We start from the raw sequence: 7,688 nt of genomic DNA, 5'->3' as shown, positions 1-7,688 counted from the left end.
TCACAGCCCATGCAGAGCTCCATTCTGTCACAGCCACCACTCCAGCTAGCTTGGCTGAGAAAGAGCAGGGTGCAGCATGGCCACTGCAGTGGGAAGCAGTGCTGGAACACAGCACCTCCTCTCAGCAACTGGACTCACTGTCTCTCCCACTCCCTCACTTCCACCCTTTCCTTCAGAGCCCATCTCCATCTTTCTCTTGGAGACTGTAGGAAATTAAGGTCTAAATGTGCCTGGAAAGGGGTGTGTGAGGGACCAGGGAGTGGGGCACATCTTCTCCAAGCCTCCCAGCCTCATGTTCTTCCTCACCAGTCACTTTTGAAGCAGCCAGATCAAAGCTGCTCCATGTTCAGATGGGATAGTGCTGCTTTGCCTTTTCTGTCCCAGTGCCATTAGGGCTGGGTGGCTACAAAGGGCTCCTGGACTGATGAGCATCACCACCAACACTGACCAACTCTTTGTTTTCTCCAGCTCCCCCGGAATGTCACAAAAATCCCTCAGCTGAAGCAGCCTTTCTGAGGGGCTCAGCAGGAGGCACTGGAGACAGGAGCACCACTGCAAGCTGCAGAGAGAGGTGAGTTTGGAGGAGAGCCTGGCTCTTCAGAGGGCAGCTCACCAGTGCATGCCATCAGCACGGCCCTGGTGATCCAGAGGAGCTGGGTACTGCATTCACTGAGAGAGCTGGGAAGTAGGTCAGCAACATTACTGAGGCAATTAGGGAGTTTTAGGGAGAACTCCATGACTAAAATTTGAGTTCCACTGCTTACCGGTGCAGTGATTGGATTTCAGTGTGCAGGGTGAAATGCACCAGCAGGGACTGTGTTTGCTGCACCCATGCCAATTTCTGCTGTTCACATTATCCTTTTGCCATGCCAGCTTGGGCAGTGCCTTGCATCCTGCAGCCCCTGCCACACCAAATGCCACTCACTGATCCACATCCACTGCCCTGCTCAGCTCCTGAGCCCAGCACAGCACTGGACATGCTGCACATTTAGCCAAGCTCATTTTATATCAATGGCCCTGCTGGAAGAATTTAGTACCATCAAAGTACCACACATGGCCGGATGCAAACTTATCCCTCCTCTAAAGAGTTTTAAATCAAAAGAGGTGAGGCAGAAAATCAGAGTTAGCTATTGGGCACAAAATCGTGGTGTTTTCTAAACCAAATTCCTATATGGAAATGCCTTTCATTCCATATACAGGCAATCTCACCTCTTAGAGTGAGACCAAAACTAAATAACACCCATAACTGCTGCAACACTAATTATAAGTAACTGGTTTGTTGGTTGGCCAGCTCATCACAAAGTGCTTCACAAAGGAGTTTTGTGACAGTGTCCATGTCCTACCCCTCATGTTGAACAGAGAAATGTAGTTTTCCAACTCTGCTGAAAGACACAGTGGTGCAAAAATCTTAAAAAAAAAATTTTTTTTTTTGAAAGCAAGTAAGAAAAGCACAAATGAAATTGACAGGTAAAATTCTGGGTTGCTGTGCAAGAGGGTGCAGGAGCTAGAACAATGTCTCTGCTTGCCCACAGTTCTTGTTGCACCTGGGGATCTGGGCACAGAGGGTTCATCAAGGTCGCTGGGAACTTGCACACCAGTGTGTGAGCTATTAGCTCTGGTCCTATTTTAAGTTCCCAAAGTCACAGAGTTTTGCCTGGAGGGTGGGACAATGGGTTCATCTGCTCCTTGCTGGAGCCAGCGAAGGGTGGAGGAGTCATTCAGGCATGGTGAAAGGGGAATTGCCCACAGGAAGGACACGTTGGTCAGCCTGAGGTGCAGCAAGTCCTGCTGTGCCAGGCTGCTGCCTTCCTGCAGGACCCTCCTGTGGGGACAGGGGACTCTGTGGGCTCAGGGGCTGAGCCAGCTGCCATGAGGGTCCCAGCTGACCCATATGCTCCTTGCCTGTCACCCCACATCCCCTGCTGACCCTGGCCACAGCTCTGAGGATGTGAGAGGGGGGGTGAACGTCAACCCAGGGCCCCTTGGGATGCTCCTGACCTCCTGCCTCCCCACAGCTGCCACGGGCAACACTGTGGGGCATGGGGACAGACACGGCAAGGCACTCCTTGTACACACACAGACACACAGACACACATGGACACGCATGGACACACACACACACAGACACACACACACACAAAGACACACACACATACAGACACGGACACACAGACACATGCAGGCACACACACACACGGACACACGGACAGAGACACAGAGACACACACAGACACACAGACACACACAGACACACACACAGACACACACAGACACACACAGACACACACACACACGTTTCCCTTCTCTCCATCCTCCCCAGGGCTCTCTCCCTCCTGAAGGGAGCAGATGGGTTCAGGATGGCCCTGGCAGGCTGCAGGTCGGCCGGGGGATGCGGGCAGGAGATGACCGACCAGGGTGGGGTGGGCTATGCTGGAGGCAGGCAGGGCATGGATGGGGACTGTCCCGGGCAGCACGGGTAGGGCTAGGGGCAGGCAGGGCTGGGCTGGGGACTGCCCCCAGCAGGGAGGGCAGGGCTGCTGGGGGTGGGTCCGCAACCAGCCCTGCCTTTCAAAGTCCCTCGATCCGAGGAGGAATTCGGGAAATACTTCCAGCAGCGGGAGGACGAGGAGGAGCGCTGGAGCTGCTGCTCGGGAGCGGCAGGGCCGGGGCCGAGGGATGCGGAGGGAGGGGAGGCTGCCTGCGGGGCGGGCCGGCTGAGCGCATCCCCGGGCGCGCCCGGCCGTGTGTGTGCGCGCGCGCTCCCTCCATCCATCCCTCCATCCCTCCCTTCCTTCCTCCCTCCCTTCTCCCTCCCTTCTCCCTCCCTTCTCCCTCCCTCCCTCCCTCCCTCTCTCTCTCTCTGCCTCCCGCCCGCCGCCGCAGCCGCGCACGGGGGCTCCGCCGCCCGCCCCGCCGCGATGCCCCGGCGCTGCTGAGCCGCCGCCCGCTCCGCTGCCCGCCAGGTAGGACCGAGCGAGAGAGCGGCCGGCACCCGCCCCGACCCTGCCCAGCCGCACGCTGCTGCCCAGGCGCGATCCCAGCGCCGGCGGGGGCTGCCGGGGGGCGGCACGGGGCACCGGGGCCGTGCGGGAGCGATGGGGAGGCGGGGGTGGGATGCTCGCACTCGGCACACACACACCGGGAACGCTCCCTGCAACCCCGCCGCGGCACCTCCGGGCGGGCGGAGGGGCTCGCCGCCCTCCCCCGGCGGCCAGTCGCGACATGTCGCGACGGGAGGCTCGGCTGCGGCGGGGGTCGGTTCTCCTTTGGCCCGGGAGCCGGGCATCGCCGGGCATCGCCGGGCAGGTGGGGTCGGGCAGGGCTGAGCTGATCCCGTTCCCGGGGGGCTCGGGGCGCATCCCCGTGCGCGGCGGGGCGCGGTGCCTCCGCCTGGCGGGGCTGTGCGTGCCGCCGGGCACTGCTCTGCCTGCCTCGAAACGCTGCCCGAGGGGAGTGCTCGGCGGCACCTGCAGCCACGCCGAAATTCCCCTTTTCCTCTCGAGCAGCGTGCGGTGTTAAGGGCTGGCATTAAGCAGCGCTCATCACGTAGGCTTTGTCTAGGTGGAAGCATGGCTGGGGCTCCTCCGTCATCTTGAGTTTAATTCTTTATTCACAGCCTTGTTGCTTCCCTCCCCGCCGAGCCGTGCAAAACAACTCCACACTCTGCTCTGTCTCCAAGGCGAGAGCAAACTGCCAAAATGTTGCAGAAATGCAGCAAGCACTAGGGAGGACTGGAGTCTGAAAATGAAAGCTGTAGTAAAATCACAAGGTCACGGGTGTGAGGGTGCGAGCGTGTGCTCTCAGGGCTCCTTTTCGCCTGCGCTTTGCGGGAACCTGTTCATTCCTCCAGTCCCAGATGTTGCAAATCCGCAAGTCAGGCAATTGAAATGAAGGCTGAGAGGGGCTGGGGTTCTCTGTGTGCTCCCCTGGCACCTGCCTGGGAATTCACGTGCTGTTTGTCGCCATCGCAAAGGGAAGGGGTGTGCTTTTGTTTAGAAAAGGGAAGCTGGGACACTTGCGTATTGATGTGATGGTGGCATCCAGGAAAAAATGAGCTGTGACATATGGCTTTGGTTGGGGACGTGGCTATCATCAAAGAAAGGCATTTGTGGTTCTTATGGAGTGTCTATCAGCTGTTCCTTTCTCCCCTTTTCCTTCTGATCAGTTCTGCAATAGCAGCTTTGCCCTTTGTCCAGCGCAGACATTAAGGCCAAACAGGGAAATAATGTGACATTTGTAGGAGCATCACCTGCCAGCCAAGCCATGAGCCCCACCACCAGCTCCCAGGAAAGCTGTCTGGCTCCTCTCACACTCCCACCAGCTCACCTCACCAGCTGACATGGACAATTCCTAAGTCAGTGCTGAGGAGCCACATGGGTCAAAGCTTCCTCTCTACCAGGCTTTGCATTCCAGATGCCTGAGGACATTGGACACAATCTCTGTGTCTCTGTGTCCAGCACCCCTGAGTGTCAGCAGCAGCACAGTTCTAACCTGATGAAACTTCGCTTGCTTCTCCTTCCCTCACTTTCTGTAAGGTTTTTGCAATCCACTGGCTGTGAATAGCTCCTGAAACTTAAATGTTCACTGTCCTGTACCTGCCCAGGCTGCGCCTGATCTTCTCACCTGGCACTACTGCACATGACATGGCACAACTTTGGATTTTGTCCTCGCTCTTGGGAGTCTCTACAGCACCTTAAATCATGCTGTGTAGGCAGAGCCACTTCTCTGCCTTTTGTCGTGTCCTGATACACTCAGGGCACTCAGGGTTGTGATTTTCAGGTGTTACATCTGGGACAGAATTTGGGTTTTTGCTGTGGCTTTGAGGGGACACAGTCCTGATTGCTCACTGGGGAAAAAGAAGCCCCTGTTCTCCAGCAACCTAATGAAAGATCCTGTAAAAAAGCCCAGTGCCCTGCAAGATAGAAGCATCGCTGGGCAATCAACCAACAGGTTGGTCACAGACAGCACAAGTGACAGTGGCTCTCCTTGTGACTGGCACGAGGAACAACCTGGAGATCTGTCCAAGCTCAGAGTGCTGGGATCTGCTCCCAGCTCCTGGCCATCAGCGCACACAGCTGTGCAAATCCTGGCTGTACCTGGGGCTGCTGCAGGCTGCTGTGCTCTGGCATCCACCGTGGGCTGAGCTCCTGGCTGGGCTTTCCCTTGCCAAGGGTGTGAGTGGGATCTCTCCAGCTGCTTTCAGGAACCTTGGAGGAACTTGGCTTTTGCTGTTATCTCTATCCCTCTGGTGATTTCAACTGAAATTGGAAAGAGGGGGGAGCCATGTGAACAGACAGACAGACATGGAAACTGTGATTTCATGTGCCTGGCTTCCTAAGGAAACCTGGCTACAAATAGAAGTGAGATTTGGTGCTGCAAAGAGCTCCTGAGGAGACAGAGAAGGCGGGGAAGTCTGAGGAAAAGGAAGGAGTGGCTAACCTCATGTGTGAGGTAGGTAAAGCAGGGCTGGCACACACCTGGGCTGAGAATCCCCTGCCTGAGGTCTGGGGGTCTGAAAGCTGTCCCTCTGCTCGGCACTAGCATCCAGCTCCCTCTAGAGTCAGCCGTGCCAGAGCTGTGCCTCTGCGGGGAGGTGCTCCCACCCTTCCCCAGGCAGGAGCAGCCACACAGATGGATGGAGCGTGCCAGGGTGAGCCCCAGCCCAGCCCTGCCCGCCCAGCTCCCGCCTGGCACCGTGCCTGAATTGCTCAGGTCAACAACCTGCATCTCCATAGGTCTTCCCCCACAGCCATCCCCATGGACATCTCCATCTCTTCATCCCTGGAGGTTCACAGGGAGCTGGGGATGGGGATTTATCTCCTCTCCCTGGAAGCTTTCTGTTCCTGCCCAGGGGAGCATCCTGCTGCACAGAAGACCCAGACACAGCTACAAACCCAGTGCAAAAACAGTCCCAGAGGGAAGAGAGGACACAGGCATAGGGAAAAGCAATAGGCCTGTTAATTCCTCCCTTCTGGCCTCTTTGGGGCACCTCTGGGCAGATACTTCCTCCCCAGGCTGCCTAGAGACTCAGGCTCGTTTGCAGTGTTTTACTCTCCCAGCACTCACGGGAGATGCCCTGCCCGTGTTACACAGAGCCATGGAGCTCAGGGAGATGCTGGGCTGCCCTGAGATCACACAGGGAGTCTTCCAGCCAGGCAGCCTTGGGGCCAGCTCCTGGAGAACGGGCAGACTGTGCTGAAATCAGCAAGGGAAATGCACAGGCACAGAGGAAGGCATCAGCAACCCAAGAGGAATCACAGGGAAGAGCCTGATGCTGCTTGATAAAGAAGAGACCAAAGGCAGGTGGTAAGGGTAAAGAAATGGTCTGAAGACAGCAGCAAGTAGGAAGACAGTTGCTTGAGAAGACAAACAAACAAACAACAAAAACCTAGTCCCAGAGAAATGAGCATTTCCCCCTTGCTTCTTATTTCCTGGCATATTCCTTGCTGAGATCTTGAGTCGTGGGAGAAAGGGACAACTTGACACTTGGTCTCCATGTGTGAAAAGCAAGACTGCAATCTCCCTGACAAACGGTTCCAAGCTCATTTTCTGCAAGCTGCCCCCAAATTCATCCAATGAGGTTGAAATTTTCTATCAGGGATGTTTTATTTTCTCTATTTGTCAATTTATTTTGGAGAGTTGCTGGGGAAATTGTGGAAGGAGATTGGATGTTTCATTGAAGAGATAGGATACTTGGAAAAATCAGTTGCAGACTGATAATTATTCTTACTTTTTAATGTCCTTTACAGAAACCAGGATGGCCTGATGTGTGTTTTACTTGATCGGCTTCATGGAGGGCTTGTGCCTCTGACTATATTTGGAAAGGTTTTGATGTTTTTTTGTACTGATGCAATCAGGATGCTGATGGCCTGGAAATCATTTTCCTGATGTGGAGATCTCCAGGGTCATGGGTAGGGGATGCCAACAGGCTGTGCCTGTTTTGGAGTGGCAGAGCTGGGTGAAAGGGAGCAGGAGCCAGGCAGAGCCAGAGCAGGGAAGCGAGCCAAGGGTTTTCCAAGCAGTGTTTAAAGCGCTGTCACGCTATGCAGCCCCGAGTGGCAGCACAGCCTTTGGACTCAGCAGCTATCCTGCACGGTTTGGATGTGCCAGTGCAGCAGAAGGGTCCTTTTCCTGCCCTGATGGGTGAATCTCACAGCTGTCAGCAGCTCAGTTTTACCAAAGCTGCGCCACGGGGTCAGCACTGAGATCAGAAGCGAAGCCAGCAGAGCCTGTGTCTGCCTAGACAGATCTCCAAGCACCCTGTACCTCCTTGCAGGGCTCTTGGCATCCCTTTTGTGTCCCTTGGCTGCAGGAATCTGGATCTGTGATGGTCACAGACCAGATGGCTTGTTTGGGTTTGGTTTTTCCCTACAGCCATATCTTATCCCAGAGCAGGCTCTGCCCAAGCTGTCTGCTGGAGAGCAGGCTGCTGATTCCAGAGAGGCTGCACAGGTGTACAGGCTTGGGCACAGCCAGGCAGGGCCAGCAGCAGAGGAGAAGTTCCCTATTCCCCCAGAGATGGGGCCATGGCTGTAAGTGCCCTGCATGGAGGCAAGGCATGCAGTGCTTCTTCCCAGGAAGACTGCAGTAGGTTCTCCTTCTCCTGCAAGAGAAACTGGGGGAGAGGTGCTGTAACCTGGGGACTTCAGGTTTGACAGAGAATCTGTCTTTTTGGGGCTTGCTGTCTT

General features: G+C 55.7%; 1 protein-coding gene across 3 annotated transcripts in view; it reads left to right on the top strand.

Annotated features, from left to right (window-relative positions):
- The first annotated feature begins 2,787 nt into the window (after positions 1-2,787).
- SLC8A1 (solute carrier family 8 member A1) overlaps positions 2,788-7,688 on the top strand; it is a 106,477-nt gene continuing 101,576 nt past the window's right edge. For all 3 annotated transcript variants that reach the window (XM_058800678.1, XM_058800677.1, XM_058800679.1), the window contains exon 1: positions 2,788-2,963. The gene's annotated coding sequence lies outside the window, so the exon portion shown is untranslated. The remainder of the gene's footprint in view (positions 2,964-7,688) is intronic.

Source organism: Ammospiza caudacuta, chromosome 3 (genome assembly GCF_027887145.1).
Source record: "Ammospiza caudacuta isolate bAmmCau1 chromosome 3, bAmmCau1.pri, whole genome shotgun sequence".
Taxonomy (NCBI): domain Eukaryota; kingdom Metazoa; phylum Chordata; class Aves; order Passeriformes; family Passerellidae; genus Ammospiza; species Ammospiza caudacuta.
Note: the sequence above shows the minus strand (reverse complement) of the source record. Positions and strands in the feature narration are given on the sequence as shown.